Source organism: Nyctibius grandis, chromosome 2 (assembly GCF_013368605.1).
Source record: "Nyctibius grandis isolate bNycGra1 chromosome 2, bNycGra1.pri, whole genome shotgun sequence".
Classification (NCBI taxonomy): Eukaryota; Metazoa; Chordata; class Aves; order Nyctibiiformes; family Nyctibiidae; genus Nyctibius; species Nyctibius grandis.
The window spans coordinates 4261599-4272871 of NC_090659.1; positions in this window are offsets into that span (position 1 = coordinate 4261599).

The following is an 11273-nucleotide window of genomic DNA, read 5'->3' on the forward strand; positions in this document are numbered from 1 at the left end:
AAGTTCTAGAATCAACTGTGTTTTGTGCCTCAGCATTTCTAAAACAGAAAAATATTCTCATTCTTCCCTTCTGCTCTTCCCAACTTCAAGAACTGCAGTCTCCTGTTCAGATTATAAAAGTACTTCTATGTTAATGCTTCCAAACTGGAATTTTTAGTCACACTGCGTAGCTCCTCCGCCAGTAATCTGCCGATAAAATCCTGGCCTACTGCAAGACTCTCACTACACATTGATGAATAACTCAGCATGGATGTGTAACTCCGTATAACAGTATTTGGAAAACTTTCATGAACTTACTTGAAAGTAGTAATCTATTTGGCCTGGTGTGGCTTCTTTATTGATGTATTTAGAGTTTGCTGGTAGATCAAAAAGTATTTGACTTCTTTTATGTTCTGTGACCATGTAACTTCCAATACCAAATGTGCAATCAAGAAGTAGTTTGACATAAATATTTATTTTATCTCTTAATTGAATCCAAACGGGCGCTATTGTTATATTACTTTATAATAGTTTAAATGCTGGTAAGCCAGTGCCTCAAAACGTTAGTATTTTTTGCAGAAATGACTGATGATTTTATGTAGCGAGTTTTCATTGTTTCAAAAATTGGGAGGATAGTGAGAGAAATCTGTCTGAAATCTTAAGGTCCTTGATTTTTAACTAATTTAGCACTCAACACTTTTTATGCTTTAAATTTTAAATTGAGTTGGACAAGTTGTTCATCCTTGGGATTCTTCACCACCCTAGACCTTCTTTTTTTTTTCTTTTTTTTTTTTTTTGTAATACTGAGCGTTTGCTTCTATTACACAGCAAATATTCACTGGAAAACTGATTGTAATGTCTCCATAACCACATGTAAAACATGGTTGTCAGCTATATTGTGGCCACATAGACTTCAGAAAGCTTTCTGTTCCAAAAATCCAGGCCTCTGCTGCTTGAACTAAGCATAATTTCCACCAGTGGTAGTAGACCTTAGAGGGCCAGCTATCAGTGGGGTGATGTGCTTATTCCCACGGGAGCAGGCCGGCCATATCATCCTTCAGTTGAGGGCAGTGGTACAACCACCAACTAATGCTGGAAGTTACATGCTGCGGTATTCAGTTATCTTGTACATAGGCAGAAAAGGAGATGTAGGACAGCAGTGTAATAATATGTTGCCTTGAGTCTACTTACTGCTTTTAGAAGTAAAAAGCAGACTCTGCTGAAATGGAGCTCTGGTTACTATGGGCTAGATCTTCATTTAGTACAGATATCTAAATGACATCAAAGACAACTATCTTTAGAACTCTTCAATAGCCATATTTACATGCAAGAAAATGGCTGCAAAGGCCTAACATAATATTTGTACCTCTCTCAGACTTACAGCTTTCATGTTTTATTCAGACAACTTACAAAGACGTGCTGGGCTACATTTCCAAACGTTTGCATGGGATATGCGCTACCGGGAACAGGAGAATGAGCGCATGTCTGCATGCTGTAGAAGTCACGCACAGATCTACGTGCATGTCATATGTAAACTGCGTGCTGATGCTTTTGTTGATTTATACACAGTTTGGAGGACGTTTTTGAGTTATGTGGCATTCCAATATACTTAAGCATTACAACTCTTCCGTTCAAACATGCATTTCGGTAATTAGTATAATATACGTGTATATCAAAATGAACTAACTACTTTATGTAATCATAATGATATTTACTGCTTAATTTATAGCTTGTAAATCAAAATGTATTTCCTAATTCTTGGAAAAGGTTGCCGTTGTATACCAGTGGCAAAGAAGGAAAATCAGAAAGCAACTCAGAAAAGATTATGCTTCCAACCAGTTCACAGAGCAAGACAAGCTAGGCCTGATTCACTGTTGTCACTTTATGTTGGAATAACTGCATTAATTTAAGTGGGATAACAGTAGTGCACTAAGTAAATTTTCCTTTCTTTCATTTAAAAAAAAAAACCACCACAGATTTAACTGAGGAACAAGTTTTCTAAAGATCAGGATTCACCGGTGTTCTACAATGCCAATTTGATAAGTTGGTTTAAAGAAGGGCAGTACCAGTCCTATTCCAGCTACAAAGGTAATTTTGCCAGTGTGAGCAGTCCCACTGAACTCAGTAGGACTGTACAAGCATAAGAATTTCACAGAATCACAGGCCTTTAGTGGAAAAAAAGCAGTTGTTCTTTTCTGTGACTGTCACTTAAAAAATTCTGCCCCCGTTCCACAGCTGAATAATTATTTGGTAAAGGTTCTCTTTTGGAAAGAAAATCATACTTACCTGAAGCCTTTTAAAAAATACTGTAATCACAGAGTAATTTATAATTTTGCTATCCTTTTTGCCTGTCATTGCTTCCATGGCGAACAACGTGACATCTGTGGAAGGAGACTCTCTCACAATTAAATACATTAGTGAGAAGGTATGAGTCTGTTATTTGTTAATGGGGTTTCAAAATTACTCATGACTAATCCAAACCATGTATGGGCACTTTTAAATTCTCCTTTGCACATTTATTCATTCCTGGTAGTGTGGATGCAGAGCAGTATGTTACATGCACACAACCTGGATATATTTCATGGAAATTAATTTCCAAATTTATCACACTACTGAAAATATATTTTCAATAGAAAAAATATAATAATATTAATACATTTATTAATCAGATATATTTTTTTATATAAACAAGAGTTTGGGTAACCAGAAAGGAAAGAACAAGGGATTCTTTGGGTGAGGACATTTATTAAAAACGTTGTAAATCCAGGATTTTGTGGGTTTATATGGCTTGGTTTTTTTGTTATTGTTGTGGTACAGCATGACACTTTTATAATAGTTATCTTGATCAAATTTACATTTGCCCATTTTGGAAATATTTTGTTTGCTCTTGCTCCGATTCCAAGCCTACTCTTATTTGGGGGGGTCCTAATTTTTTCATTTAAAAAACAAAAAAAAAACCCAACAGGTGTTATTTTTCAAATATGAGCTTAATTCTGTGCAGGCCACAAATGTATATGTGAAATTAGAGTAACTTTCTTTGTTACAGGGGATACTTTCTGCAGGTGAAAATTAGCTCTATTTAGTTATCCTGCATGTTGCGGTGTGCAGTTAGAGTTTAAATTTAACAAATTTAAGCAAATCTAGTAGGCTGTTCTTGAGAATCTGGCCCGCATTGCAGAGCGATCTTGACTAAAAGTACTTATTGAAAGTTCACAAAATAAAGTGTGTATGATATCCAAGCAAAAAAAAAAAAAAAAAAAAAAAAAGCATTAAAATGTGGACATGAGGAAATAGTTCTAAGTTATTTACAAGTAATATCTATGTGTAGGTTTTTCTCACAGATCTGATTGTCGCTAATCTAGAATAAAATCCATCCATCTGTACTGTTACCACTACTCGTGTATCACTTAAGCCTCCAAAACAAAGCTTAAGTGAGGGCCTTGACTACTGAGCAGGACCAGGTTAGTGTCTCTTGGCCGACAAGTGCACTGCCCCAGCTGTCCATCGTGTGCCAACCACAGTGCTTCCAAAGTTGACTGACAAGCAACTGATGCAGTAGAGATTTACTACGTGGAATAGCTGGGACTGTGGAGGTGCCTTGTAAGACTGTATTAACCACAGCAATTTCCATGTTAGAATGACCCCATGGGACCATATCAGCCACCAAGGTACAGCAGCATAGAACATACTTCAACTTGTATTGACGACCAGCTGCTAAATTTCAGCTGGCTCCATTGCAAACTGAAGCACATATTTAGCTCTCTTAACTCAGCTGATGGAATGGTTCTATGGGACACGTTCTGGCAGCTGAGAATTTCTCTTATGAACACAGGGTACCTGTAACTACCCCATCATGGGCTCAGTCTATCTTGGAATATGTCCCACAGAGAGTGGAAATGAGGACTCACTTCTAATCCAGTCCAGTACATCTTTCAGAGTAACAAAAATTAGAGTCATAATAAAAAAGTCTGTCTTCCAGCGCATCTTCTAGGAAAAGTATTAAAAATAGAGATACTTATGGCATTTGCACATGGTTGAAGAGCACTGTATTCTGTTAAACAGTTTTCTTCCAGAATACCCTTGTTCACCAACTGTAATGGTTCTTTCCTGAATAAATGGCAAAGATGATAATCTTTTTTTTTCCTTTTTATAATGGTACTATTATTATTTTTTGAGAGTGAGGGAAAGATGTGTTGGGCTGGGCTAACAGTAGGACAGTGATCTTGAAATCTCATGAAGAGACAAATTAATCATCACTGAAAAGGAAAAAAAATCCCTAAAGCCTACAATAAGGTGAAAAATGAAGAACTGTTCATATTGTGATAAGTAGCTCTAACAAAAAACAAGAGTTGCATAAGACAGTTCCATGCACTTACAGCTCACAAATATATTCTACCATCACATACTGTTATTAGTAGTGCACACTGCTCATCCATGAGTGTTATGGTTGTATATAGTTCCTCAGCTTATGGACCAGGATATGTTGAGCACATTATGGATATAAAATATTTGTCTATATGTACATAAAGAATTGTAAATATAATGTATATCATAATGTCTGAGATTCCTCAAACCTACAGAATTAATTACCTAACTCCCAATAATGCTAATGGGGTTGATCTGCTCCATTGGCTTTTAAAATTTTTAATGGCATGCACTATATGTGTATAGTACTTCCCAAACTTCCTTGGCTTGTTATCTGGAAATGGACAGCCTCTCCATTCCTCCACAGGCAGAAAAAACATTTTCAAACTGGCTTACAGAAAGCTGCCTGGTCACCTGATGCTGACCCTTCTACTGCCACCACACCAAGCCCCTTTCTACTGATTGTTTTCCATACAAGTAATTACTGTAGAAAGCGTTGAGTGATCATAAAGGGGAAGCAAGCTGCCCATGAGGCAGCATCTCTAGTAAAATGTAGTCCATGCTATAAAAAGTTTGAGTCCCTCTGCTGAAGTCACCAAAAATGTTTAAACAGTATACACGTTATTTTATTTTAAATAGCCATTTACAGACACAAGGTTAAAATGAGGGAAATTTTCAAGGGAATATGGGTAAGGATATGCCAGCGTATAGTATAAAAAGATGTGCTGAATTGTAGAATGGAAAACCAACAAAAATGGTTGATGAAAAAACATAAGGTTAAAAAATGGATTAGATTTAAAATATATTTTCATATTTTATGTTAAATATTATAATGCCAGTTCAGTGAAATCTATTTGTGTTATGTTTTTTTAAATATTCTACATTAGTATTTCCTGCAAGAGATTTCCCAAGTACATCTTTCTTCCAGAAAGGTTTAGCGTATTATCTGATTTTTTCATACCTGTGTAATTAAACTGGAATAAAAAATGCCAAGTCATGACACTGAAGATATGGAAAAAAAATATTTTTAATAGATCAGTCCCAAAATCATTTGACGTTTTGACACCTGTTCTACTTTGTTCCTGTCCAAAATTTTGACTGTCTAAGCACTTTGACTAGTAGGTAACTAAACAAGTGTCTCAGTAATAATGTATGTACTGTGCCATGCTCAGAAACTCCTGAATCTGTAAACAGTTACATGTTTGTGCAGCTTAATTCATTTAAGGAGGCTGATTAGAGATTATTCACATAAGTTAGGCATAAAGGACTTGCAAATCCAAGTCCCTATAAAATATTTGTAAGGCAGCAAGAGAGAACATATTTTGTCATTTTTTTTTAACTTCAGTATCACATATGGTTTCGTTGAGGAGTCCAGTGTATTCGTTGATATTATCACAGAACCTCTTGCACACACTGTTCTTGATATGCGAGGAGATATTGCTGACTTTTTTCTTCATTTGGGAAATACTACATGTTTTGGAGAATATGCATCTAATGTGCACATCATGAAGCTGATTATAAATTTGTGAATAAACCATAATATTATACTAATACTTCTTGTTATTGACAATTCAGTGATGAACTGCTAAGCAGCAGCATGTGTGTTGAGCGGTAGATAGGCCAAAACCCTGGGACTGAAAATTCACAAATCAAAGAGAAATCCAGCTCTCTCTATTATGAACTGTGTGATGCCTGGGGCCTTGGTTGTAGAGAAAGCAACCTTGAATCTAGGATCTGGAAATTCAAATTTGAGGGAAATCTGCACTGGAATCCAAATACTCATTTCTGGTTGTGAATGATGACAAACTGCCCATTGAAACACTCAAAGGAGTGTTTTCATAGTATCATGACAGAGTAATGCTCTGAGGCTTCTCTTCAGCAGTGATAACCAAAAGAATAGTTGCTGGTTTTCCGGGATCCAGCTTATGACAAAAACATGGTAAAACTGGTAAAATTGTCATCATTTAGATTAGAACCTCCAGTAGACACAATTATATAACTGAAAGTCTACTTGTTCTTCTTGTTGCCTATTGGCTTTTTTTGAGAGGAACCTGAATAAACTAAGATTACAGCTATCAGGTTGAGTGGCTTACAAACTGAATTACCAGTTTTCTCTCATTCAGACTGAGCTCTACTTGAGAATGATTAAGAGGCAAAAAGGAAAAGCAAAATAGGATTTTTTTTTTAGAAGCTGAATGTTCTGAGCTGTATAACTTACCGTCACAGTCCCTTTATGTACAATAGGATTAGCTGAGAAAGACAAAGTGCAGCCAATGTTTTAAATCTGTACATTATTTTAGTTACTAAATGCCAACTTTAGAAGTTCCATTTTTGTCTTGGGAAGGTTCTGGTATTTCCAAATCCTGTTGAAAGATTGTAATAAACTTCTTGATGGAGTAATTCCTGGGACAATGATGTAACTGCGAGGAATTAAATGTTTCAGTGTCAATAGGCACGGTCTTGCTGTGACCAAAATTTACAAGAGTTTGTTACTGACTTCACTGGCCGTGGCATGAAGCCCTGTGTTATACATAGAGTGTGTAGGATTCAGCTCTCCAAACAGATTCTCCTTTCCTGCATCCCACTACTGTTCATGACTGATTTGTTGTTAGAGAGACAGCATTTATTAGGACACATGCTGTCTTGTCATTCAAAGGTATCACTCAAACTTTTTGCTAGTTTTAATTTCTCTGTTGAGAGCTTCAGGTTGAGATGTAGGTTGGTCCTTCAGGCAATGGTCCAAAATCAGTTAAATCCATAAAAAGCTGTCAATAGACTGAAAGAAGTTTTGGATTAAGGGTTTCTATAGATTTGCATGGAACAGATGGCCTCATTTAATAGGGGAGAAGAGAGTGCACTGAGCATAAAAGACAATGCTACTACCTCAGGGATGTGATGAAACAGATTATGGTCACCTTCAACATGGCAGAGCTGAACTGGAAGGTACAAAAGGTGGTTTTTGCACTGCTGTTTTATCTGGAATGGGCTGCCATCACTGAGTTTGCAGTAAGTCTTTAAAATGACCTACACATCTAATAGAGTATCTAGCAAAAATGGTTTGGGGGTTATTTTTCCCTAGAAAATTACCCAAACTCCTGGATTTAAATTCAGGATAAAACCACCACCTCCATCAAACAAACAGAACCTACAAAAAAATAGGATTTGTCTATCTTTTTTTCCTAAACATTAACCGTTACACAATATGATCTGCCCTTCATAATAGCAGTTCTAGCTGATTATTTTCCTCTTTGAACAAGTTGTTTCATACTCCTAGTGTATTGCAGTGTAAGTTTTGAGATTTGCCAGTTAATGAAAGGCACAGGAGCAAATAAAATAACTAATGCCCTCCTAGTGGTTCTGTTTACTGGACTCTTTCATTAATTTCCTATCTCAAGAAAACCATCCTACTCTAAAATTCCTAACACGTAAACACATATGCATTTTAGAGCTTATAGCCATGATTCCCTATCTGCCTCGCCCTGAGAAACAGCTTTGAATTGGCAGTGTAGCATTTTTAATACCATTTCTTTTGCAGCAATTTCTCCTCCCAACTTTTCTACATAAGGTAGAGAGGGCTATTTCAGATTAAAAGTGGGAAAAGTTGTTTCTTGGTTAACTCTGGTGAAGGAACTGGATTCAGTCAGTACTTCAGCATATGTTGCTCTTACCTACAGCTTTGTTTCTGCTTCTCTTGAGGCCAATGTCAAAATTCTCTGATGGTATCAGTTACGTCACACACAGTGATGCCGTGACTGAAAACCTAGAGACTAACAAAAAGGGCTTGTTCTTGTTTGGTTTGACTTCGGTAACAACGACAGGTACTCTGCACTTCTCAGGACTGCATCTGCAGTTTAACGAGTTAAAAAAAAAATCTTTAAAAGATCATGTGAAACCCTATTTACTGAAAGGCAATAGTTCATTTTCCAGCAAAGCAACCTTCATTGTTTTAATTTTGTCATCAGTTTTTTTTTTAAAAAAACAAAAAAAAAAACAACAAACCACTTTCACTTACAGAAAAGATGCAAGAAAAATATTTTACTACCTTCCAAAAATTAGCTTTGATTTTCTCTTGGAAGATAACATGGTTGGTATGTTTTCTCAGGATAGCCTCTATTTCTGTGTGTTGGTTTTAAATGTATCTGAATTAAAGGGGTTTTAATCTCTGTCTCTTCTGTGAAATTAGATTGTACACAACTAGATATGACTGCTCTTCATAGTTTGCTGTTCTAGCATAGCCATAAAATGTATCAATGTATGTGTATATATGAATAACTATTTGATGACAGACACTTTAGATTATATATTTAAGCAGCCATGTCAAAACTTTGAAGGTAGATGGCTTCAAAAGTAATGGTATAATCATAATACTCGCAAACTATTTTACAAACAAACCGTGGCCTCAGCACAGATCTCATATCCTTATCAGTAGCCTGAAACCCACCTTTTCTTTAAAGATCCCAGATAACATTTGTTTTGCCATTGCTTCTTTTCCACTGACCAAGATGTATTTCAATAAGGACAACTACCTGTGATTCAGTCTTCACCATTCATCTCACAGACAAGCAGCCTTGGTACTGTACCTCTCAGTTACATCTTCATCGGTCTGAGCTTGTGTAGCGTTGCGCACAGCAGGCACGATCTACTCACTCTGAGAGACTGAACATTTCACAGATGGTCTCATTGGTTTCCCCCTGGGACTGCCTCACTGTTCAGAATGACTTTTCTTCACCTAATATATCTATCCCCCATACATGTTGCCACTGCATTTTTCTTTCTGCCTTTTCAACAGTTTATAACAGTATTGTAGGAATAGCCATGAAATAAAAAGCTTAATATACTGATTTGCAGTCCCAAGGGGAATTTACATTAGAAGTGAAGTGGTTATTATTTACTGAAAAGTGGTGTTATCTTCTTTTTTTTGTTATTATTCTATTCGTATGATAATATGATGTTCCATGTAAATTTTCATGTGCTGGCATGCCTACAAGTTAATAGTGTAATAGAATGCTCAGCTCTCAACATTAGGGTGTTTTTAAGGTGAATTACATTACATATGCCATCTCTTTGCAGAAAGAATATGGGGTTTGGCAAAGCTACCTGCTGAGCAACATAATAAGATTTTTGTACAAAGTACAAGTTACTGATTATTACTGTATTTTATTTTTCTATGATTTCCTAAGAGGCATTATCAGGTCTTACAGATGGGGTAAGCCTGTTTATTAAGATATTTATTAGCAAATAAAAGTTACAGTACTGGTGGTTATTTTTGAGTTAATGGTGTTTGTTTTGCCTTAAGTTACTAATATAATGATACGCAGTGAAGCCTGTCATACATGATCATGCAAAAAAAACCCAGCTGCTGAACACAGGGTGGTGTACTAATAAAGATGGACCAGCAATATGTTCTAACACTTGAGATGCTTCAGGGTGGTGGTGTTTTTTTCCAGCTAATGAATGCTTAATCATAGTGGCCTCTTCTGTGCTTACCACTGAGCATTTCAGCTCTGATAAACGCCTTGTCAAAATGGACACACAGTTAACAACATCAGAAAAAAAACATACATATTAAAAGTTCCAGACAACAGCACTCTCTCCTTCTTGAGAAACACTGGGAATCTGAATTTTAAAGTGATTTTTAATGTGCTAATAAGATTCTGCAGTACTGCTTCACACTGCTTACAGTGGTTCACTGAGCCATGAAACTCCATCTCTAGCGGTTTTCAAAACTCTGACAAATGCAGTTTTAAAACTGATCCTATTATGTAAATAATGCCAGGGCAATACAAAGTGATTCACGAAGAAGTGAATGCCATATACAATAACCAGACCCTACCTCAAAAAGTTTAAAATTATAATTAGCCTTTAATTTCATAACATCATATGCACACAATACAAAACTGAACAGAAGCAGGTGTAGATTAATAGGACATGAACGTCACATGTCCACAGTCCATTATGTCCTGCTTGGGAAGAGCTTTCTCACTACGGGCTGTCAGGTGTAACATAATGTATATAATGAAGAATGAGCGTTTCAGTTTGTTCTTCGTTGACATTCTTTGTTCTTCGTTGAGTTTAGAACTAAGTTCTAGTTCTTAGATACGGACTGATTTCAATAAAAAAAGTAGGAGATGACACCCTCCCCCCCCCCCCAATACATACTTACCCCCCCAAACCTGAATAGCTTTTAGAAAGTGCTTCAACACAGAATTTCACTGTGAGTTTTATGCTACTTGCTTTTCCTTTAATGGCTCATAATGTCACTATGAGGGAATCTCATCTTTTAGTCAGAACCTTACTGGGTGTAAGGAAATCATGAAAACATGATTGCAAGTTACCTCAAACCTTTAATAATAATGAAAGCAACAATAAGAATTAGGAAGCTAAAGAACAGACAAAATGTTTGTAGTCTTTTTAATCTTTTAAGTGTAATGTGAAGCACGTTATAACTGGGAGCTTCTGACTTCAGATTTTTAGCAAAAAGAACTGTCCACATTGCTATCAAACAGCTATTTCCACTGCTCTCACTCCTCTCCCCAGGGCAGAAGGAGAGACAGTAGAATGAAAGTTGTGTTCAGCATATATGAAACTATAGAGTTTTTTCAAAATAAGGGGTGGAGCTCCATGAAGAAAAATTGCTTCTTCAAGCCAAGGAGCAGTACAGACCATCTTTTGGGAAAGAGAAGCAGAACCGTGCACTCTACCCCTTGCTCATTGCTTATCTTTGGTCAACAGTGAAGGACAAGCCCAAAAATACGCTTAAAATCTGGAATTACAGAAATACCAGATTGTAGTGAGGGAAGCGTAAGGGACGGAGCTGCTCCCGCTAGCTGGCTTGCCCTGCCAGTCTGTGAGGGATGAGATGGGACAGCATGCCAAGCTCTTCCCTGCCTCAACTTACGCTTGCCCGTGCAGGGTCTCATTAGGGCCTG